Here is a 25,222-nt window from a genome sequence, read left to right on the forward strand (position 1 = left end):
CTTATGGGACATTAAGGCCTAATGCCTTAAAGAAAATTCAGGACATATATTCTCTCCAAATTATTTCAAGGGCTTTAATAGTTTAAATCATCTGTGCTTGAATTAACACTCCTGATTCTAAAGAAGAGGCAAGAGTAGAGACAGTGCTTGCAACTACACACACACACACACACACACACACACACACACACACACACACACACACACACACACCTCTATCTTGTATTTCTATTCAATTCTGTGCTCCAGGCCTTGGATGAGTTTGTTATCTTGAAACATTGTATTAAGCTAGATGATAACAGAGTTCAAAGAACCATTTTCATTTGTGAATACAGAATTTTTCTTGCAGTTAGTGGTTTTTTTTAATAAAAAAGAAAATTATTTCAGAGGCATTCTACAACATACTTAGTTATTGATGTCTGATGTGGTAATACCCAAGAATTTCTGCAATTGTTTTAAAATAGAAAATGGAATTATTAAAACTAATGGTTCTGTTGAATAATTAATCAATAATTACGAGTGAATATTGTTTTCCTATTAGAAATATATGCAGGTCATTTAGCACTTTAAAGGATATCAAGTATAAATCACCTTGTTTTTTCCTGGCCTCCAGGCTTCCATTGGAATCTGAAAGGCACCTTCAACCTCTATGTGTTGCTGATAAGATGATACACTCTCTGCTTGAGCGTTAGCAAAAGTGAAGGAGCCCAGATCTCAGCCTCCTTCTTTCCAGCCTACTGCCAATGCCCTAACATTCATAGCCATGCTGAGACCATTTATCATGAGTCCATTAGGTCTAATCCCTTCATGTCCTTTACCTTAGCTTTTGCAAGGTCACCACATAGCATTTGAATTCAATGTCCAAATTTTATTCTTCAGTTTGCCTGAACAATATGCAGTTTTTGATACAGCTAGGTATTCCTTCTTGAACTACTCTCTCCACTTGGATTCCAAGATGCTGCATTTTCCTGCATTTGATTGAAAGGGTTTTTCCTTTTTACTCTTCTTTGCTGGTTTAACATTCATGTCTCAAACCTTTTAGTACTAATGTACCCCAGGGCTTACTCCCTCAGTGATTCATTAGTCTCTGGTTTTCAATAGCTGATAGTTCTCAAATGTATTTCCTTAGCTCCTCAAATCAAGACCTGTACACCTAACAATCTTCTTAATATATTCACTTAGGTTTTTAATAGACATGCCAAACTTAGCATGTCTAGAAACAAATTTCTGAATCTTTTCTCTTCAGTTTATCCCTCAGTCTTACTACATCAGTATATGTCAACTTCATTATGATGGTCTTTTGATGCATTGACTTGGCTATGTTATAGTTCCCCATTATTCAATAAAATATAAATACCAGTTTAGGTGTTGCTGTGAAAGTGTTTTGCTAAAGTGACTAAAGTCCATGATCAGTTGAAATTGAGTAAGGGAGGCTATCCTAGATAAACTAGATGGGACTTATACAATTAGTTGGTCAACCTTAGAAATATAGTTGAGACTTCTTTGAAAAAGAAGAAAGTCCACTTGTGGATAACAGCTTCTGCCCCTGCCTGACAATTCCAGCCTCACCTTCCTGGTGGCCTGCCCTGTGGATTTCAAACTTGCTTATCTAGTCCCCACAATCATGTAAGCCAATTCCTTGCAAGGGAATGGAATGTGGTATATGAGGACACCTTTCTGATCAGGCAAAATATGTGAGGATATTTGAAGTATTTATATCCTATGTGTATGTTCACCAATGAGTGACCTCAGTAAAGTCACTCAGTAAAGGATAATGTTATGAAGCTAGTGGGTAGGATGGCCTATTCTATGAATACCTCTCTTTTCTGACTCCTGACATTATTTAATGGACTCACGTATAAAGTGGCCATTGTGGCTGGGTTAGAGGTTATGCATGGGCTCAGCAACATAGACTTCCACCTACCCAAATAAGTGGTTACGGCCATTGCTAAGTACTCTATTTTCCATCAAGAAATACTAACCCAACCCCAAGTCCCCAGGATGGCACCATTCCCTGGGTAGATCAATCAGCTAACTGGTGGCAGATTGATTATGTCTTCCATCATGGAAGGGACAGTGCTTTGTTCTTACTGGAGCAGATGCTCAATCTAGGTATGCATCTGTCTTCCCCAACCCCTGCTGCCAAAACATGAGGAGATTCATTATATACACTCAAAATAGGATGTAACTTTCCCCAAACATGTAACATATCTTAAAGAAGTCATTTTAAGGAATTGCAGGAGGTTCAGAAGATGGTAAAAAGTTTACATCCAAGTATTCAGGGAGTATTTATAAAGAAATATGATTTGGGCTGAGTCTTTAAGATCAGTCAGTCTTGTTTGGAAATACAGAGAAGAGGTATCTGATTATTTCACACCAGTGACACACATAAATGAAATTTGGAATGGAGACTTCATTTGGGGAGTGTGGAAGAGAATGTGTGACCTAGCTATAGAATGCCTGGAATTGTCTTTCAAGTTTAGATATCAATCCTGTAAGAAAAAGGAAGTTAGTGATAATTTGCAAGCTGAGAACTGACTTAAGTAAAATGAAATTTTAGAGCATATTATTTACAGGACAGGTTGGGGAAGAAATAATTTTCAAGTACAGAGATGAAGCGTTCTGCTATTATACTAGTTCCGATATAAGAGAAAGAGTCCTGAAATCATAATGAGAATACAAGATGGGCCAAAAGGGATAGATTTAACAGTGATTTCAAAGGAAGAACCAAAAAGACTTCTAAATGGATTGTATAATATGTGTGTTTTGTGGCATGTGTGTGTGTGTGAAAGTAAATTTTGGAGAATATGTGTGTATAGTTTGTAGAGTTGAGAAGATAAAAGTAAAAGAGAAAGCAAAGATGATAAGGTGATGCTATAGTTTTCTTGTATAACTGAGGGAAGACGGTATTTCCAATAATAGGAACAGAGGGAGAGAAAAAAATTATATCCCATTTCACATTAATACCTGTGATAAGATATTGTGTGTCAGGCATTGTTCTAAGCACATATCATATAGTGTCTTATTTAATTTGTGAATAAATCTGATGGTCAATGTCATTCTCCTTCCTGTTTTATAGATGAAAAAATGAAAAAGCTGAGGCACAAAGAAGCTAAGAAACACATGCAGTGGAAGCAAATGGAAATATTCAAGTGTAAGTAGTTTAAATATAGGATGAGTTTTAAGAAGGAAGAGAAATGGAAAGGATATGCATATTCAAGTATGTTTCAGGTTATGTGTATGGATTTCTGAAGTCAGCATGCTGGTTTGATGCCCTGAGTGTGAAGATAAAGTCATGGAACTAATCCCATTTTAAGCACAAGAGTCTGGACCAAGATAAAGAAAGTGACATAGCTCTGGCCTTACTTCAATTGATGTTCTTAATTGTAATATTATTGATCTTCTGTAAGAAAGCCTTGGGGCAGAAGCAAAATTAAAATTTATCACCTTGAACATTAAAATCAATGAGCAAAACATGTGAAAACTTGCATTAGTAACTCACAGAAATCACCTTCTTATTGCCTATTTCATTAGACTCACAGTTTAAAAAAGGAATCTTTTAGATATAGGTCCAATTATATATACATTTCAAACCTACAATTCATTTTATAAATGTACCATAAAGATATTTGTAAGCAATGCTCAGTTAAGAGCCTTAAATGATTGACCTTCCCATGAGTGGTTGATCTACAATTTCCAAGAGATTTGAGATTTTTCCGAGTGTGTTCCGTGCAGTCTTACTCAGCATGTGCCTCCTAACAGTGCTGTGTTCAAATAAGGTGGGGAAGTGCTGGCTTAAACAAAGGTAAGTTGCTTTCTTTGCTCAAAACTGTAGGTCTCAAAACTCTTCAGATGTCAGTGTAAATTGTGAATCATTCCTTAGAGGTAGAGGATTTCCATTTCCAAAGCTGTAGTATTTCGAAACTAATTTCTTCTCCATCGAGCTCTTGTTATGAGGATTGTCCTAACAGATTTTTATTAAAGAAATAATGTTTTGGGAAACACTGATACCAATTTCCTATGAGTATAAAGGTATATTTTAATAAATTATATATAATATCTATCTTATAATAACATATATTTTATAGTATACAATAGCATATGGCATGGTATCCTGTTTGTGTTATATAATAATATAATCTCCTTGGATATTTAATAATTAGACATTGATTATGCATATAATAATAATTAGACATAGTTTATGTGTATTATTAATGTTATTATGTTATAATTATAAATTATAGAAAATATAGAAAATTACAAAGAAGATAGTAAAACATCTCTAACCCTCTAATCTATAGTTGATGACTATTATCATTTTACATTTCTTTTTTTGTTGAAATTATACTATGTATTAATAACTTTGTTCCATTCTTTTTGTACTTACGTTACAATGGCTATCTTATCCCATCCAAATATATGTTGAATGTACAGATAAATTCTGACATATTCTGGCCTCTAGAGAATTGCCAGCAGGCGCAGTGGAGAGGAAACTGGATGTATTATTAGGAGAATCAAGTTCAATTTCAATCTTTGGTGCTAATTAGATTCATGACCATGACCTGGTCACTTAACATTTTGGGTCATAGTTTTTTTCTCATTTGTTCCTTTAGGTAATTAGACCAGATGATTGCTGAGGTCATAACCAGCCGCTAAATACTATTATTCTGTGATTTCCCTATATTATATCAGACTACAGGGATATCTGAATGACCTGGTATTAGGAGATCATTAGCTTTCTGGATCACTTTTTACATAATACTATGGCTCCATCTTATAGGATAACTCATAATCAATTATCCATCATATTAATTAGAAGAAAGGCATTATTGCTTGTGAACTCTTGTATTCCCTGGAATACTCTTGTGTTCCAGAAACAGAAAAAAAAAAAAACAGGAAATTTTACATTAACTGCAGAACATCAGTTTATCTGTGCAACTTAAAGAATCTTAATTCTCATCATTACAAAGCTTCTTATTAATGTAAAATTTTCTTCTCGCTTTTAGTGAAATGAGCAACTGACAACACAACTAAATTATCCCTAAAAGGATGGGTGAGATATAGATGTGTTTGAAGTGATTTAGATGTCATTATTTTCTGCCAGATGTTAACTACATTGCTAAACTCTTGACTGATCCTATTTGGCAAACCAAGGGGTTTGTATTTAGGAAAAGCAAAAACCCTGCCAACTTTGTCCATGTTTTCCTGCTTTTTGGCCTCCACCCCAAGGACTAGGTTTTATTTGTGATTAGAGAGACTGAGTCAACTAGAAGTCCTATATGTAGCCAATTGTACTGTATTAAATCATCATTTCTCTTTAAGTGTCCAAAAAACGGAAGTTGCTTTTCTCATATGCTTGTATGCTCTTCCTTTTGTTGAGACTGCACTAGCAGGCCATGCCATTAATTAGATTAACTGTCCTATGGGACTAATCTTTTATTTTTCTCTTAATTTTATGTTAATATTTTCCATGAGCATGTGCATTAAATAAGATGCTGGGTTTGGAGTGCCTAGGTTGCTCAGTCGTTTAAGCATCCTACTTCGGCTCAGGCCATGATCTTGCAGTTCGAGGGTTCAAGCCCTGCGTCAGGCTCTGTGCTGACAGCTTAGAGCCTGGAGCCTGTTTCAGATTTTGTGTCTCCCTCTCTCTCTGGCCCTCCCCCACTCATGCTCTCTTTCTCTCTCAAAAATAAATAAACATTAAAAGAGTTTAAAAAGATGCTGGGTGATAGGCAGATGGGAACCTGGTGAGTCTTTTCACTGACTTAGCACCATTCCACCCTCTTCCCGTCATCCCATGAAACTCTCACTTTATAAAGATTGGCAGTTTGGATTAGCGAGGGTGTAGGAAATTGTACATATTTAAATATAATTTCCGTGAACTTGAGTTTTAAACAGAGTTAAGTAATTTGAATTTATTTAACAATTTTTGAACATTACTGGGAGGCAAAATGAAAGGTTAAGGAAAGGTAGTACGAAGGTCAGTCTGCTCTGCTGTGGGCCACGGATGGGCCAGCAGTGAAGTGGCCCTTCAGGGACAGAGAGAGAATTCCACCAACACTTTTCTTAAACAACACATTTGATTTAAATGTGTATTCTTTGCTTCATGGACCATCTTCATAATACTTAATGTTTTCCTTATGTCGGTTTTTTCCCCAGAATGTCAATAGGATATTGTGCAAGGGAGAAAGTTTGAAAAAGAATGGTTGGAAAACAGATCCATCCAATTCCACTTATTCAGAGAATTCTGTTTCCACTGTAAATAAGACACTATATTTTGGATTATATGCTGCATCATATTACCTACAAGTGATACCCTGAAACAAATAGAAGAGATAAATCATTCATATATAAAAGCTTGGGCAAAACCAAAGACAATGCCAATGTCCTCACAGAAGTGCAGATTAAATGACATGAGTAGATACTTCAAAGATAATGAAACCTAGGGGTGCCTGGGTGGCTCACTTGGTAAAGTGGGTTAAGAATATGACTCTTCATGGGTTTGTGAGATTGATCCCTACATCTGGATTCTCTTTCTCTCCCTCTCTTTCTTCCTCCCCTATCAAAATAAACTTAAAACAAAATGAGCGTTGGGACTTTCCTACTGGAGACTACATTATATTCTCCCTTTTATATGATGCAAGGACTTTAAAAGTTGACACATATTTGGCATTTGCTATCTGTGAAGCCTATGTCTGTTTTTCACTAAGGACCACTGTTAAAGTAAGTGACCAAGTGACCTGCATGGTATATTATTTAGACATGAATGCTTATTGTTACATGTGACTCTGATAAATGTAAATTGTGTTAGCTTGCGTCTACCATCAGCCTATCAAATTCTTTTAGCATTTAATATTGTCATCTAAGATTTCCTTCATCATTACCCCAGTATGCTATTACAGATATTACAATTAGAAAAATAAATTGTGAGAGGGTGCTTGAGTGGCTCAGTCACTTAAGCGTCTGATTTCAACTCTGGTCATGATCTCATAGTTTGTGAGTTTGAGCCCTGCGTCCAGCTCTTGCTGACAGCCTGGAACCTGTTTCCAATTCTGTGTCTCCCTCTCTGTGCCTCTCCCCTGCTCATGATCTGTCTCTCTCTGTCTCAAAAATAAACGTTTTAAAAAATAGAAAGAAAGACATTGCAAGAACCATCATGGACTCTTGTGCTTCAGCTTCTATGTGAGTCATTATAACATGTAAAACAAAAACAAAGCAGAGCAAACCAACAAACAAAATACCCCTTCTGAATATAGTAGGCAGCTGGAGACATTAGGAGATTCTCATTCATCTTCCTAAATGACTGCGAGTTGAGAATTTGTTTGAAAGATCATTGGTCTGTTCTATTCTAGACATTTAAAGCTTTGAAATGGAAGCACATATAGTTATGGTAGAAAGCAGTCCCAGGTGGGTTCATTAAGGTTAGGGGTACCATGCGTGAAAACTATAAACATACTTGCAGTTACACTTTTAATTTGATTCATTTGGTACAGCAAATTAGGGATGTTTCAGTCATATTACATCACTAGGTAAATGATTTCAGGGGTGGAGTTTAGAATTAATGATGTTTGATTTCTCTTGAGATGGCTATAGTAGCTGTTGCTATCTTAGACAGTACAGCCCTCTTGAACTACCGTATTGTTTGTGCTGCCTTCTTGCTTTCTAAAACTGAAGTCAAGAAAAATTTAAAGAATATTTTGGACCAATTGCTTCCTTTTAGAGATGTGGAAATCCTGACCTGGAGAGGCAATTGATTTTCATATAATTTTCATATATCACCAAATGTTATTTTTCTTTTGACTTTTGTCAAATCAATGTATATATTGATCCCAATATATACATTTAAAAATCATTCTTGATGGGGTGCCTGGGTGGCTCAGCTGAAGCGTCTGACTTCAGCTCAGGTCACGATCTCACAATTCGTGGGTTCAAGCCCTGCATTGGGTTCTGTACTGACAGCTCAGAGCCTGGAGCCTGCTTTGGATTCTGTGTTTCCCTCTCTTTCTGCCCCTTTCCCACTTGTGCGCTCTCTCTCTCTCTCTCTCTCTCAAAAATAAATAAACATTAAGAAAAAAATAAATAAAAACCATTCTTGGCTTGTAAACTATATGAAACCAGGGGATGGGTTGTGTTGGTCAATGGACGATAATTTTTTGACCTCTGTTGTAAAACATTTTTTAAAGATAAATAGCTGAATGAAATAATAAGTGAGAAGTAGATGGCTAAATTAAAAAAAAAAGGGTGAATGAATTGAATTAATCAGTATTATATAACTTGGGTAGTAAATGGATCATTATTCAAAAGTAAAACTTTAGTAATCACAGGCCTAGTTTTGTTTAATTAATGTCTTAATTCAAAAACTGTTAAAGGTACAGATATTATTTCAAGCAAAGTTTATTTTTGCTTTGTAAAAATAATGTCTAATCATTATAGAACATTAGGAACACTTAGAAGAGTAAAGAACCAAACACTAGCTCTATCAGGAGATAACTATTATTAATTTTCAATGTATTTTAATTTTATATAACCTATACTATGCATATAATACATCTAATTTAGGTTGTTTAATATAGCATGAACAATTTTCTTGTTGTTATAAGAGTTTTCTTAAACATCATTTTAAATGATGGCTTTTATTTTAATAGCATTTTATTATGAAATGACTTCTTCGGGCATGGATTGCCTTCCTTATTTACATTAAGTATGTAATTATTTAAAAAATTACAACTTAGTCCTGTTTTCCAGCTTGTTAATTAGAGCACAGATATATGTCAAAATCTTTATGGTTATAAATTGCCTTAGAACCTCTTTCCCTAAAGTCGCCTATTTTTGCCTTTTTTCACCTCTTTTGTCCTGTTCTTGTGTTGCATCCTCATTCTGGGCTGATTTACTCCCACACGCACAGGATCCAAGAAGCATCAGGCCCCGCTCTGATTGCTGAGTGCTGCACTGACACCCTGCCCTATGTGGCCTACACCCCATGTTGCGGTGACTCGTGTTCCCAAATCACACCTTTCTTTCCCCTCCCCCGCTCTGGTCCACTTAAAAATGTGTTTCACTGATAACTTGATGTAAGCTAGTGCATAGGAGAAAGCCCTTGGATCAAAAGCATTTTTGTGAGTGTGTTCCAAGATGCTCCCAAGAAACAGGGCTCTCTGAATGATCATGATTCTTCCCTGAGCAGCCAGCACCCAAACTGCAAGGCTGTTTCCGTCAAAGTCCTACAAGTCTCCTCAGCAAGAGCAGATCCCTGTCCCAGATTGTTATCCAAGCCCTGTGCAGCTGTGCCTGCCCGAGCACGAGTCTCCGAGTCTCCGTGCCATGCAGTGCTGAGAAAATGGGGAGAACGCCTGCCTCCTACTGCTGCAGAATATCTGTTAGTTCCCGTTTGCAGCCAGTGATGTTTTCCCAAGCCCTTTGCATGACAGTGACAGCCAGCATGGAGCTCTACTTTGCTAGAGAGTTCTTTTGCCCTAAGGGCAAGGCTATCCGTTCTTTCAGAAATCTGTCCATGCAGACTGTCCTCTGACAGCCCCTCATCCTGCCTGGCCCCACATGGTCAGTCAAGGCAGACCAGTGTTTACTGCAGTCAGCTTGGCCCTTTGGGGTCCCATGCTCCCTCTTCCCCCTCTAAGCTGAGTGTGACTGATTGCAGTTGTGCTGTGCTGGGACAGAGAGCTCTCTGTTACCTAACTGGTCCTCTGCAGAGACATACTAACTCTGCAAATGACACAGACCTTTCATCTACAGGGATCACACTTTCCAAGGTGAGGCTCAGAGTCTCTCTTTCCAGAAACCACCAATGTCTGTACTCTCACTAATTTTCTTTGCTTTGCTTTGCTTTGCTTTGCTTTGCTTTGCTTTGCTTTTCTTTTCTTTTCTTTTCTTTTCTTTTCTTTTCTTTTTTCTTTTCTTTTCTTTCTCCCTTTCTTCCCCTAGTCCAGAACACCATCTTTTTGGAGTGGGTGAAGGAAGACCATAGGCGCTGCTTTCACGGCTAACATTTCTCCCACATCATTTGTCTCTGCGTCCAATCCTGCTTTTCCCCTAAGGAGTTAGACTTTTAGAAACCAGCTGTAGGATGGCAACTATTTTCTCTGCTTTCCACATCCCTCCCTAAGGCACTGCACACAGAAAAGAACAGCAGCTTTAATTGGAGGAGTGCAGCAGTGGGAAGAAGAAAGCCAACTGTCTGGAGACAAAGATACTGGTTCCTATCTCAAAAATATTATCCTCCTACATTTGTTTAGCATAGATTTTGTTTCCCTAACTTATTACCAGGATATTTCACCTGTTAAAAATAAACACCTTTAAAAGTCTGCAGAACACATTATACACAGTGGTACTTTCAAGCATTGTACTTTTCAAGGCACTCATATTTATAATCTCATTTCAGAGTTTTTTCCTCCTATAACAGAAACTTAAGAGGTGTTACCTATTTCCTTAATTTCTTCCAAGTGACCTGGGGAAGGCAAATAATAAAAAATGCAGAAATAGCAAAGATTGGAGGTTTATTAATCATCCGTAGCTTAGGAAGCTTTGACACAATGGCTATTAATTAACTGAAGGCATAGTGACTATTACCATGTATCAGGTAGTATAACAGACATATATACCCATTTTTGCCAGATTTCATCATAGTAAATCCTAGATATGATAGATCCTGTTCTTACAAGCCAATTTTTATTTTTCTCTGAGTATTTCTTGATCCAGCTTTCCGTATTCCATCACAGATCATATGCATTTTGGAGTAGCACTAATATGACTTTCTGTGATGATGGAAATTTTCCATGGCTGTTCTATCCAATATGTAGCCACTAGTTACATTTGGGTATTGAACACCTGAAATGTATCTAGTGCCGGGGGCTTGGGTGGCTCAGTTGGTTAAGCATCTGACTTCGGCTCAGGTTATGATCTCACAGATTGTGGGTTTGAGCCCCATGTTGGGCTCTGTGCTGACAGCTCAAACCTGGAGCCTGCTTCAGATGCTGTGTCTCCCAGTCTTCCCCCCGCTCATGCTCTGTCTCTCTCTCTCAAAAATAAATAAACATTAAAAAAAAACTTAAAAAAAATGTATCCACTGCAACTAAGTAACTGAATTTTTGTTTTTATTTAATTTTAATTGAATTAAATTTATTTCTTCTACCTTTATTGATGTATAATTGAAAACTAAAAATTATATCTATTTAAAGTGTACATGTTGGTTTGACATACATGCACATGGAGAAATGATTACCACAATCAAGCTAAATAACATACCCATCACTTCACATACTTACCATTTGTGTTTCTGTGTGTGTATCGCTTAAGATCTACTCTTATTTTTAAAATTTTATTTAACTCCAAGTTAGTTAACATATAGTGTAATAATGGTTTTAGGAGTAGCATTTAGTGATTTATCACTTACATATAACACCCAGTGCTCATCCCAACAAGTGCCCTCCTTAATGCCCATCACTCATTTTGCTCACCCTCTAACAATGCTCACTTGGTTCTCTGTATTTAAGAGTCTCTTCTGGTTTGCCTCCCTCTCTGTTTTTATCTTATTTTTCCTTCCCTTCCCCTATGTTCATTAGTTTTGCTTCTTAAAGTCTATATATGAGTGAAGTCATATATTTCTTTCTCTGACTGACTTATTTTGCTTAGCATAATACATTCTACTTCCATCCACATTGTTGCAAATGGCAAGATCATTCTTTTTGATTGCCAGGTAATACTTCATTGGTGTGTGTGTGTGTGTGTGTGTGTGTGCGTGCGTGCGCGTGCGTGCGTGTGCCACATCTTCTTTATCCATTCATCCACTGATGGATATTTGTGCTCTTTCTATACTTTGGCTATTGTTGATAGTGCTGCTATAAACATTAGGTGAATGTGCCCATTAGAAACAGCACCCTTGTATCCCTTGGATAAATACCTAGTAGTGCGATTACTGGGTCTTAGGGTAGTTCTATTTTTAATTTTTTGAGGAACCTCTTTACTGTTTTCCAGAATGGCTGCATGAATGCAGTGCAAAAGAGATCCTCTTTCCCTGCATCCTCGCCAACATCATTGTTGCCTGAGTTGTTAACGTTCGCCATTCTGATAGGTGTGAGGTGGTATCTCATTGTGGTTTTGATTTGTATTTCCCTGAAGATGAGTGATGTTGAGCATCTTTTCATGTGTCTGTCGGCCATCTGGATGTCTTCTTTGGAAAAGTGTCTATTGATGTCTTTTGCCCATTTCTTTACTGGATTATTTGTTTTTCAGGTGTTCTGTTTGATAAGTTCTTTTTACATTTTGGATACTAACCCTTTATCTGATATGTCATTTGCAAATATCTTCTCTCATTCCTTCAGTTGCCTTTTAGTTTTGCTGATTGTTTCCTTCTCTGTGCAGCAGCTTTTTATTTTGATGAGGTCCCAAAAGTTCATTTTTGCTTTTGTTTCCCTTGTCTCTGGAGACATGTTGAGTAAGAAATTGCTGTGGCCAAGGTCAAAGAGGTTTTCCTTGCTTTCTCCTCTAGGATTTTGATGGCTTCCTGTCTTATGTTTAGGTGTTTCATACATTTTGAGTTTAATTTTGTTTATTGTTGAAGAAAGTGGTCCAGGTTCATTTTTCTGCATGTCATTGTTCAGTTTCCCAGCACCATTTATTGAAGACTGTCTTTATTCCATTGGATATTCTTTCTTGCTTTGTCAAAGATTAGTTGGCCATACGTTTGTGATTCCATTTCTGGGTTCTCTATTATGTTCCATTGATCTGGGTGTCTGTTTTTGTGCCAGTACCATGCTGTCTTGATGATTACAGCTTTGTAACACAGCCTGAAGTCCAAGATTGTGATGCCTCCAACTTCGGTTTTCTTTTTCAAGATTGACTTTCTCTGATTTTTTTTTTTTTAACGCATTAGGTGCTCGGTTTTTGTTGGAGATCAGCTCCAGCAGGTCCAGGGGGCCCTGAAGGATGGACGGTGTCGGTGAGGGAGGGATGAGAGAGCCCCGAGAATCTTTCTGGCCACCAGGCAGGCATCTCCACTCTGACTGGTGCTCAACTTTATTTTATAATTAAGTGTTTGGGGAACGGCACAGAAGTGCCATTTGCCTTAGACAATGATTTCTGATGACAAACTTCTTTGATATGTAAGAATTTCCGGGAACATAGATTTGTAGAAGACTCCTGCATAACCTTTATCAATAGTGATTGAGGTAGATGATTTAGATGCTTATCCTATGGGGAAGAAAGATATCTTTAGCATACAAGACAATGTTTTTAGCATAAAAAGGGTGAAGGTACTCCTTTGTGAGCAGGGGTCAAACAGGTCTTTCAGGAAACACCTCTGCTCCCATAATCACAAAATAAGAAGTTCCTCAATAGGTTCCTTCACAGGGAGCAATCAGCATATTCAAGGCCAATATAAGTCACTCACAGAAGGCTCCAAGCAGAAACAATTGGGTAGGGAGTGGATATCTGTCCTTAACTCTAAATTAGGCTCTTTGTCACAGGGCCAGACTCAATTGTAATTCTTGTGTTCTTAGACCCCTTTATTAGGTAAGTCTTGGATCTGCAAGGCCCATAGGAAGAGCCTTTTACAATCATCCACAGTGCTTTCATCTGAAGTTTCTTTCGAAAAGACAGGTATATGTTTTTCCTTATGAGCAATCTGTGTGGGGAATATCGGTCTGATCTGGAATATTGTGAGACCTGGTCAATACCAGCAGCCTCATTTCCAACAAGAGGCAGTAGTAGCAGAAGGAGATACCAGTTTTCATTTCTCATGGCAGGAGCTGTGAAAACACTGCCATTTTCTCACTGTGACTGTCATCCAGTGAGGCCAGTGCGGCTCCCAGCAAATTTTATTTTATTTATTTTCTAAATACTTTATTGTCAAGTTGGTTTCCATATAACACCCAGTGCTCATACCCACAACNATTGTTCAGTTTCCCAGCACCATTTATTGAAGACTGTCTTTATTCCATTGGATATTCTTTCTTGCTTTGTCAAAGATTAGTTGGCCATACGTTTGTGATTCCATTTCTGGGTTCTCTATTATGTTCCATTGATCTGGGTGTCTGTTTTTGTGCCAGTACCATGCTGTCTTGATGATTACAGCTTTGTAACACAGCCTGAAGTCCAAGATTGTGATGCCTCCAACTTCGGTTTTCTTTTTCAAGATTGACTTTCTCTGATTTTTTTTTTTTTAACGCATTAGGTGCTCGGTTTTTGTTGGAGATCAGCTCCAGCAGGTCCAGGGGGCCCTGAAGGATGGACGGTGTCGGTGAGGGAGGGATGAGAGAGCCCCGAGAATCTTTCTGGCCACCAGGCAGGCATCTCCACTCTGACTGGTGCTCAACTTTATTTTATAATTAAGTGTTTGGGGAACGGCACAGAAGTGCCATTTGCCTTAGACAATGATTTCTGATGACAAACTTCTTTGATATGTAAGAATTTCCGGGAACATAGATTTGTAGAAGACTCCTGCATAACCTTTATCAATAGTGATTGAGGTAGCTGATTTAGANGCTTATCCTATGGGGAAGAAAGATATCTTTAGCATACAAGACAATGTTTTTAGCATAAAAAGGGTGAAGGTACTCCTTTGTGAGCAGGGGTCAAACAGGTCTTTCAGGAAACACCTCTGCTCCCATAATCACAAAATAAGAAGTTCCTCAATAGGTTCCTTCACAGGGAGCAATCAGCATATTCAAGGCCAATATAAGTCACTCACAGAAGGCTCCAAGCAGAAACAATTGGGTAGGGAGTGGATATCTGTCCTTAACTCTAAATTAGGCTCTTTGTCACAGGGCCAGACTCAATTGTAATTCTTGTGTTCTTAGACCCCTTTATTAGGTAAGTCTTGGATCTGCAAGGCCCATAGGAAGAGCCTTTTACAATCATCCACAGTGCTTTCATCTGAAGTTTCTTTCGAAAAGACAGGTATATGTTTTTCCTTATGAGCAATCTGTGTGGGGAATATCGGTCTGATCTGGAATATTGTGAGACCTGGTCAATACCAGCAGCCTCATTTCCAACAAGAGGCAGTAGTAGCAGAAGGAGATACCAGTTTTCATTTCTCATGGCAGGAGCTGTGAAAACACTGCCATTTTCTCACTGTGACTGTCATCCAGTGAGGCCAGTGCGGCTCCCAGCAAATTTTATTTTATTTATTTTCTAAATACTTTATTGTCAAGTTGGTTTCCATATAACACCCAGTGCTCATCCCCACAAGTGACCTCCTCCGTGCCCATCATCCCCCTCCCCCTCCCCCGCATACCCATCAGTCCTCAGTTTGTTCTCAGCATTCAAGAGTCTCTCATGGTTTGCCTCTCTCCCTTTCCCCCACCATTTCCCCCCTTCTTCTCCCCCATGGTCCTCTGTTAAGTTCCTCCTAATCCTCCTATACGTGCAAACATATGATATTTGTCCTTCTCTGCCTACCTTATTTCCCTCAGCATAACACCCTCAAGTTCCATCCATGTGGCTAACCATGGCCAGATTTCAGTCTTTCTCATTGCCATGTAATATTCCATTGTATAGAGAAACCACATCTTCTTGATCCATTCGTCCGTTGATGGACACTTAGGCTCTTNCACTGATGTTATTTTGATTGGAGTTGCTGTGAAGTGATATCTTCTTGAGGTTTTTATTTGCATTTTCTTGATGGTTAGTAATGCAGAATAGAACACCATTTCATATACCTATTGGCCATTTCTATACTTTTTTTTGAGAAATATCTTCAGATCCTTTGCCCATTTTAAAATCAGATTATTTGTTTTCTTGCTATTGAATTGTTTGAGTTCCTTATATTTTTGGGATATTAACCCTTTTTCAGATGTACATTTTGCAATTATTTTCTCCCATTCCATAGGTTATCTCTTTTACTCTTGTTAATTATTTCCTTTGCTGTGCAAAAGATTTATATGTTTGTTTAATGCATTCCGATTTGTCAATTTTTCCTTTTGTTGTTTGTGCTTTTGGGGTCATATCCAAAACAATTATTGCCCAGATCAATGTCCAGAAGTTTTCTTCCCCCCCATTTTTTTTTCTTAGTAGTTTACAGTTTAGGTCATATATCAAAGTCTTTAGTACTTTTTGAGTTGATTTTTCTTTATTGAGATATAATTGGTATATAACATTGTATTAGTTTTGGTGTACAACTATCTATATCTTTATATTTCTATCCCTATCTATCTATCTCTATTTCTGTCTCCCTCCCTCTCTATCTCTCTCCCCACCCCATATATATGTGTGTGTATATAATATGTGGTTGACATCTACCACCAGAGATAGTTACTCATTGTCTTCTCATGGGATGAAAACCTTTAAGATGTGCCCTCTTAGCATCTTTCAAATCTACAACATAGTATTGTTAGGTACTGTCACCATTCTATACACTGCATCCCTAGGGTTTATTTATCTTATAAGTGGAAGTCTGTACCTTTTGATCATCTTCCCAAATTTTGCCCACTCTATTGTGTGTTCTTGACATCTTTGTTGAAAACCAGTTCACCTTGTATGCACAGATTTATTTCTGGGCTCTCTCTTCTGCTTCATTGGTCTGTATGTCTGTTTTTATGCTTATCCCATAGTATTTTGATTACTATAGCTCTGTAGTATATTTTGAAATCAGGCAGTGTGCTGTCTACAATTTTTTGCTTTTTTCCCCTCAAAGGTTTTGTTTTGTTTTGTTTTGGACTTTTATGTGTCTTGAGTGGTCCTATATGAACTTTAAAATTGTTTTTCTATTTCTGTGAAAAATTCCACTGGGATTTTGATAGAGATTACACTCAGTCTGTATAAAGCTTTCCTCTAATATCAGAAACAAGACTAGGATGCCTCTTCTATTCAACAGAATCCTGGAAATTCCAGCCAAAGTAATTAATAAATGAATGCAGGAAAGTTGAAGGTACAAAATTAACATACCCAGATCAGTAGCATTTCTATGTGCTAATTATGGGCTATCTGAAAGAAAAGTTATAGAAAACAATCCCATTTATAATAGCATCAATAATTTTAAAAAAATATGGATAAATTTAGTAGCTAGGAAGTGAAAGACCCCTACACTGAAAACTATAAAATATTGGTGAAAGAAATTGAAGAAGATACAAATAAAATCCAATATTCACAGACTGGAAGAATTAATATTGTAAAGTGCCCCTCTCACCCAAAGCAATACATTTAAATTTAAAGAACTACATGTGGTTAGTGACTACTATATTGGACACATGGTTTTAGAATATTCCCCAGAGACTTACCAAAGTAGCTGATCAATTCATTCTTTATCAAATCTCTAGCATTTTTAGAATTTGAGGGGAAATGGAAACCAACAGTGAATTTAAACAACAAAATAATGTGCTGTAAAGAAATAGGAGACTACTGAAATTAAAAAGAGGTAGCACATGGGCTTGTAAAATGGTGAAAAGTCAGAATAATTTCAGAAAGCTAGAGATTAGTTCCCTCAGCAGTGCTTCATAGCTGCCGCGATCTGCTTCGGATCACCTGTCGGGTTTCTCTCTTTATGTTTCTCTTCTTACTGCTTTATTTGGTTGAGGGTTAAGGCTGCAAAGAGCATGCTTCATTGGCTGCATGCAAGGGCCTTTCCTTTGAGGTGAGGACAAAGACTGGATTTTTCTCACGTCTGCAAGAAAAGCAAGCACCTTTATTAGGCCCCTGCATTTACTGTTCTACCTATTCCACACAGTGGAGTAGAGAGTTTCTTATAGGGAAATTCTAGTGTTATTGGGAAAATGAATGAATTTTTTGTGTCTCTCAGATTCACAAATATCCCTGTATCCTGAGGGTTACATAAGACAGTTTCATCAAGATGAGTAAAAGTAGCTAATGATGAAGCCATTCAATATTACCTCACCTTTCATCATTCTGGGAAATTACTGAATTAAGCTACATTAATAAATATCACTAATTATGATTCCAAGATCATTGACCTCATTTTAGGGAGGAAGACATTTTAGTTCTAGTGCTTAGAGTCCACCAAAAATGTCATTAATAAATTATGGAAGAGTTATAGATTGCTATTCTATAAATAAATGGACATAAAGATTCAGAAATTGCTCTTAATGAATTCTAGAATAATGTAAAGTGTATCTTCTGGATTGGGTCACCATTATTACTTGATTTGGTTTAAATATATAAGTCACATATTGAGCTCTGTTAAGAGCATACATTTGCAATGGGGGTGCTATCTCTTCTAAGAGGACAAAAATTTGTTCTTGGGGGAGAGGAAGAATAAATTACTAATTTTGTATAAAGCATCAACATAGATCCATTATGTATGCAGTATATCTGTCATGTTAACATTTCAGAGGAAGGGAAGCATTCAGGGAATAAAAAGTAGAAAAATATTTAAGGGGATGATAAGGCAAAAAGTTTGAGAAACACTATTTTAGAGCTTGACATTGAGATAGATGCCAAATTGTAAAATGCAAAAGAGCCAAATGCCTTCCTCCTCATTGTTCTCTAAGAATTGTCTATGCGGTTGATGTTTCTACAAAAGCAGTTTGTGACCCTTAAAACATTTATTTGAATTGTTTTTCTCTGGAAATTTCTTTAGCATTGGGGATGTCAAGCACATAAGGAAGTCTTTTCCCTAAATGTGTACTTAAGAATTCAGTAGGGTTGTATGACCTTGGGATTCAAAGGTCCTCTACATATCTTCCAGTTGGTTTCCCAGTTTCTCCTAGGAGGCCTGACCTCCAGTATGAGGGGTAAAGAGATACAACTAATAACTTCCCATATGGAAGTCACTGTGGGAGTAAAAACATCTCTTACCAGAGTTGGCAAGACTTATAGCCTCATCTAGCAGTTTGACCTCCCAAGACTCTGGAATTTACTCTGTACTCTGTGGGGTTTGCCTTCTGTAATGTTAATAGTCACATCCTCATTAAAATTTTTGCTATTATAGATAAAGAAACATCTTCAGAATTTACTTATACCTGCTGGGAACCCTTCATTTTGGATACAGCTTCATCTTCTGTGTACGTAAACTGAGTTAGATCAGTTGACAATAGATGGCATGGAAGCCATAGGCATTCCTCAAAGAGTATCTCTACATGCCAGGGTCTCGGGGATAAATGGAAACCAAGACCTGAGAGCAGGTGGAGTTAATAATCTGGGAATACTGTTTAGAATTAGAAACTAAGATGAAGCTATTTTTTTCTCTCTTGTTTCCTTTTCTTTCCTACCTACTGAAGGTGATATGAGCCTGATAGGAGATACCTTTGGATCCAAGCTTAGAACCTGGGTAGACTTTAGAGATGGGGGCAGATCAGGGAAAAGGAGCTAGTATGAGGGAAGCTTTCCAGAAAGTACAAAATTACTAACAGATGCCCAAGGAGGGCATATGTTTTGGCTGATGAAATTCTGAATCATCATGGGAATAATAATAGAATAGCGGTGCTAACAACAGAAGCAGTTATTACTTATTAAATATTTGCTAAGTACTTTTCATGCATCATCTCCTTTAGTCCTCCATGTGACATTACTATTCCTAGTTTAAGATAAAAGGGCTGAAACCCAGAAAGGTTGAATAATTTGCCCACAGTCAGACAGACAGTGATGGACTTGAGAAATGAAGGCAGCTCATTGGATAGCACTAAACTGTACTACTGTGTAGGTACAGGTGGCACAGGGAGCGAGAGCCAGAGAAGTCCTTTGGATAGTGTATAAGTTAGCTATTGCAGCAATAATGCTATATAACAACCATTACCCGCCCCCCCCTTTTTTTTTTTGCCAATTCATCTTCAGTTAGTTTCAGATTATCTCCATCTGTCTCATCCTGAGGCCTGTTTTGAAAGGGCAGAGCTCTTTGGGATCTGCTTTTCTTATAGTGATCACAGAAATGTAAGCACAGGAGCAAATACACATGATGTCTCTTAAGGACTTGACCCAGAACTAGCACTCTCACCGCCTCACACTTTTACATTGATAAAAGCAAGTCATATAGCTATACTTAATAATGGGGAGTGGGAGGAGGGTGCTTGCTCTCCTGTAAAGGAACCACAAAGACAAATGCTATAGGATGTGGGTAGGAAATTCTAAAGCTGGATCAGGAAGAGCATGAGGAATTGACAACAATAATATTAACCTACCACAGAAAGACTTTCTCAGTTATAGACCATGTGAGGGCTGACACCTCTTCTTTACCCTTCCATACTCAGGATGAATGAGAGTGACAATTCACAACACTGAAACATTTGGTTACTCTCTTAACCATAATGTATCTTTGTAGACACAAATGTAGCATAATTATTAGGCTTTCCTTGCAGTACCTAATTAGCTGTGGGTATAATTTCACAAAGATATTCTTGTTAGGCATGCAAAGGCTTGTAATTCAAATTATCAGAGTGTCCAACTACTTTCCCTTTCTCAGATAACTATTGTTATTTCATGCTTACTTAAATTTTTTTTATAGCCACCTCATGGTGTCCCCCCCCACATTCATTATACTTCCAAATTCATATGAATTATTGATCCACACTTCTCATTCTTTCCTAAGTCATGGAGCCTATTTCTTCTTAGTCTCCCCCCCGCCCCCCTTCTTGCTTGTCGTCATTGGCTTCAGTGTTGATCTTCCCTTCTCTTTTCTCTTTGCTTCTGACCAGCCTTGTAACAACATTCTTTGTCACTAGCCATCCGTGAAGACTGCAGTGATCCACTTTTAAAGTAAAATAGGCGGGAGTCTGGAATTAGAAACCCTCATAACAAACACAATTGGTGAAATGCAGCTCCAAATAAGGAAATAAGTGCGGGGCTGGAGTTTGAAAACATGGTGCCAACTCTGCCATTTTCTAATTTCCTGATTGTCACAACCCTCATGGGATCTTTGGGCTTCAGTCCTTCTTTGTAAAATAGGATAAAAAGCATGGAATTGTACAGGACAGAAAGATATATATATGCTTTTTATTGTCCTTGTATAAAAAATTGAAAATGAAAATTCACAAATATGGAATTAGTTACATAAAAATGGGATGACCACATAGTGTGGCCATAGAAATTTCTATAGAGAATACCATGGAAAGACAGACATGATATAATGAAGTTAAAAAAATCTGATTTATTAATTTTACTTCTTTATTCCTTCAAAAATTGAATGCAGCTTCTGGGCACTACAGCTAAAATAGTGAAAATAATCCTGCTCTCATAGCTTACATCCTTTTGAAGGAAATATAATAAACCAAATAAATTAAAACAAAACTGGCACAGGGAAATGTGCTAAGAAGAAATAAAAAAATGAAGCATGGAATGGGCTGTTAACACAGCAGACATTGACATGTTGGATTCCGTAGCCAGAAAAGGGTTCTTGGTGACAGTAACTCGTGGATACAGACCTGGAGTGTGGGAGGAGGACCGGGCAAGGCATGGGTTCCTGGGTGGGGGTGTGTCTGGTGTGTTTGAGGGCCATAAAGGAGGCTTTGAGACTGGAGTGGAGTGAGTGAGGGAGATGAAGGCATGGAATTATGGGGAGGGGGCCATGCCTTAGAGGGTTTTGTAGCTCCTGGTGGGGATTCTTTAGCTTCTACTTGGAATGAGATATGAAGCCACTTGGGGGTTTTAAGCAAAAGGAGGAAGAGGCTCTGCTTTATATTATAATAGAATTTCTTGTGTTGCTACTTCAGTGAGAACTGACTGAAGGGGGTAAGAGAGGAAGCTGAATAGCATTGCAGAGGTTCCCACAATGACCTAGATGAGATGCAGTGGTGGCTGGTGCCAGAGTGATGGTCTGAGGATGATTTCTGGGCATATGTTGAAGGTAGCAGTGGTAAGATTTGGTTATAAGCCAGTTTGGGTGTGAGAAGAGTTTAAATGATGCTTGTTCTGAGCATAGGAAGAATAGAGTTTTAGTGTATGGGAAAGAGGATGTTTGTAGAAGAAGTTGCTGGAAAATAAGTATAGTGTAGTTTTATTTTTATAAATGTATATATACATATACACATATGAAAATTCATAGCATAAGATCTGAAATGATACACACCACTTTGACTAAAATAATTACCTCTAGTAATTATAATCATGGAAAAGTGAGGATGGGCCTGCACTATTTTATTCTGTAGCCTTCCATAATGATAGAATTGTTTATGATACACTTGTATTTATCCATTGTTTTGAAATTGAAAAAAAAGAACTCTACCTACTTCTGGAGTTCTTGCATGGATCAGTTTTAAACAGAATCTGTAAAGCTTACAGAATTATGCAAATGTAGATCACAGGCATTTTTTTTTTTTTTTTGATTAACAAAATGCATTAGGAACACAAATTTCAGCCCACTTCTTGGCTGTGGAATTGAACAAAATATGGGCTAATAAAATATTTGTGTTAGTCATATACTATACTTGAACATATGATGCTTCCTGATTCATCCCAAGGGTTAGTAAGAATTGAAGGACAAGTCATAAGCCAAGGTTTAGTTCACTAGTGAGCTATCAATGGGTTTGGCAGTGTTGAAGGCTCAATCAATCCTCTGCAGGTCAGTGGATCTCACCCTGAGAAAATCTCAGTAACAAATATCTGACTTCTGTCTTCTCTGTGGTCACTGAGTGAACTGAACTTACTAGCAATGCTCAATGTGTCCTGTCTGCTTGGAATTAATAGACTCAGGTTCTTGCCACCGACTTGCTCTGTGACCCTAGACAAGTCATCTGAACTCTATTGCTTTTTCTTAATTGGGAAAGAAAATGAGGAAATGAATATGTTTCCTGCATGCTTCACGGACAAATTATGGGAGTGTCAGAGGTACAGTAATCCCTTAACAGATTATCTGGGTAGAGGCACTTTGATACATTCACTAAAAAAAAAAAAAATCAAGCCTGAAAGTGAGAGCTATCTGCTTTGCAGCATAGCAACACCGATGTAATTGCATAATTCTTTCTTTGTCCTTATAAGTGATAAATAAGGTTTACATTTGACATCAGAGTAATGTTCAGGGTAGGGCATGAAACCAAAATTCAGAGGCACTGACATATAAAATAATGACATCAAGGAAAGTGTCATTCACTACTTTCATAGGTCAAGGATTTTTTTTTTTACTTAACATCAGTTCTTTCTTCCCAAATGCTAGGGCTTCCCTGCTATTACTCTACAAAGTATATAGGTTTGGAATCATTTTCTTGGGATGACAAGTGTGAAGGGGAAGTAAAAACAAAATGTAGTGCAAACAGACCTCACTCCTGCTAGGGTATCAACAGGCAAAGTGCTGAAAGCTGATGGAGAACTGACTATAACAGAGCTCTAGACCCATTTGGTTAGGTTTGCCCTTGAGTGGAGGTGGGGGTAGGGGCTTGGTGTAGGCAATGACAGCATAGAGAGATAAGTATTAAAATGATGCTACTCACAATGGTCTCTCACTGGGGCCTTTCAGTGGGTTATTTTTACCTTTGGGGGTTTTCTCCTGGCAAACTCCCTTACTTACTCTCCAAACCTCTCAGTTAGTGGAGAAAATGCCTCTCCATCTCTCCATGTGTCAGAATTTCTTCTCAAACTCTGTGTTCCTCTTGTTCCTTCACAAAAGGCCTCACTAGGATTGAAAAGTAGCGAAGAGAGAGAGTTTGGGGGCATGGGGATCTTTACTCCACATGGCTCTGGTGATTCCGGCAACACGAAGAGGAAATTTAGGATGTTTGCCTTTAAGAAACTTGTTCCCTCCCTTTGCTATCCTTCAAGAGATTTAGTAAAGATATGACCTGATGACCCCTTTGGAAAGCTGGTTGGTATTATCTGCCCCAGTGGACACTTCACTGCAGGCTCAGATCCTTATTCTAGACTGAAGGACCTATTTTCTCAGCTGCTTCGAGGGGTGCTCGTGGGCAGCCCTCAGCTCCAGGAATTGCCATCAGATGCAGAGACTTCAAACACAGTCTCCTCCATCTTGGGGGAAGCCTGAATCTAATAATAGGTCAGTGGGGGTATGAAATGGCCTAGTCCCACTGCCTCAACTTAGTGTGACTCTGAGTCAGTCATAGCTTCAGGGATCTCTGTGGAACTGACTGTAGCTTTATTTTGCTCAACCTTGCTTCTTTGGCATCTCTCATGGGTGCTCAGTTTGCAAGCAGTCCCAGTCAGCTTCTGGTGTAGAAATCTCAGTTGCAAAATGGGGACAAATAAGTATAGTTGGAGAGAGGTACATTTATGGTTCAGCAATTCTAATACTAACTATATTCTTCAGCAAAACTTATTCATATTTTATCCAGGTGCATGTAGGAGGATGTTCATACAGTGCAATTTGTAAGAGCCCCATACTGGAAAAATCTAAATAAATTTAAATATCCATGAGTAGTAGAGGGAATGAAAAAATCATGGTAGAATCAAACAAGTAAATATATACACTAATGAAAATTAAAATGGAAGTATAGTTGTACATACCATACCATGGATGAATCATATATAAAGTTGTGTATCTATATATCAGTATACTTGTAACTCTATCTGAGTGAAAATAGCAAGGCACTGAAGAGGATATGTGTGTGTGTACACACGCACACCCGTAAATATATATGCAATTCACCGTAGGCAAAGAATACATTATCCTATTTTAGAGATATGTACATAGGTTTAAAACTATAAAGAAAAGTAACTGATTAGCAAAAATTACAGATGGTTATTTTTAGAGGAGAGGGGTTATAATATAAGAATACACGGGGGACTTCTGGAAAAGAATATTTTTATTTCTGTACAGAGGTGATATTAACATAGTTGTTTACTTTTGACTACCTTTGACTATCAGACTGTACTTTAGCATGTGTCTCTTGCTCATGAAGGATTATGAGACCCAGATTTAACTGGATTGCATACCTAAAATATTTTCTGGAACTCTTTTTTTTTTTTTGGTAAGTGTTTCCTCAGGAAAATCAACAGATCTTGAGATCTACTCAAGCAAAAACCATCCTGAAACAAATTTCTCTTTAGTTATAGACTGCCTCTTAAAGAAATGAAGCCTCGAGGGCGCCTGAGTGGCTCAGTCGGTTAAGTATCTGATTTCAGCTCAGGTCATGATCTCACCTGAGTTCAAGCACTATGTCCAGCTCTGTGCTGACAGCTCAGAGCCTGAAGCCTGCTTCAGATCCTGTGTCTCCTCCTGTCTCTCTCTCTCTGCCCCTCCCCTGCTCATGCTCTGTTTTTCTTGTTCTCTCTCAAGAATAAATAAACATTTAAAAAAAGAAATAAAGTCTGGAGCCTTAAATACAAAGCTGGTTCATACAATGAAATCTAAGTGGAAATGTTTTGTTGAAAACATTGG

General features: G+C 37.8%; 1 long non-coding RNA gene across 3 annotated transcripts in view; it reads left to right on the forward strand.

Annotated features, from left to right (window-relative positions):
- LOC144242532 (uncharacterized) overlaps window positions 1–25,222 on the forward strand; it is a 209,614-nt gene that overhangs the window by 124,503 nt on the left and 59,889 nt on the right. For all 3 annotated transcript variants that reach the window (XR_013338373.1, XR_013338372.1, XR_013338374.1), the window contains exon 3: window positions 3,080–3,154. This is a non-coding gene — a long non-coding RNA (uncharacterized LOC144242532). The remainder of the gene's footprint in view (window positions 1–3,079; window positions 3,155–25,222) is intronic.

The sequence above is a fragment of the Crocuta crocuta genome, unplaced genomic scaffold (genome assembly GCF_008692635.1).
Source record: "Crocuta crocuta isolate KB4526 unplaced genomic scaffold, BGI_CrCroc_1.0 scaffold384, whole genome shotgun sequence".
Classification (NCBI taxonomy): domain Eukaryota; kingdom Metazoa; phylum Chordata; class Mammalia; order Carnivora; family Hyaenidae; genus Crocuta; species Crocuta crocuta.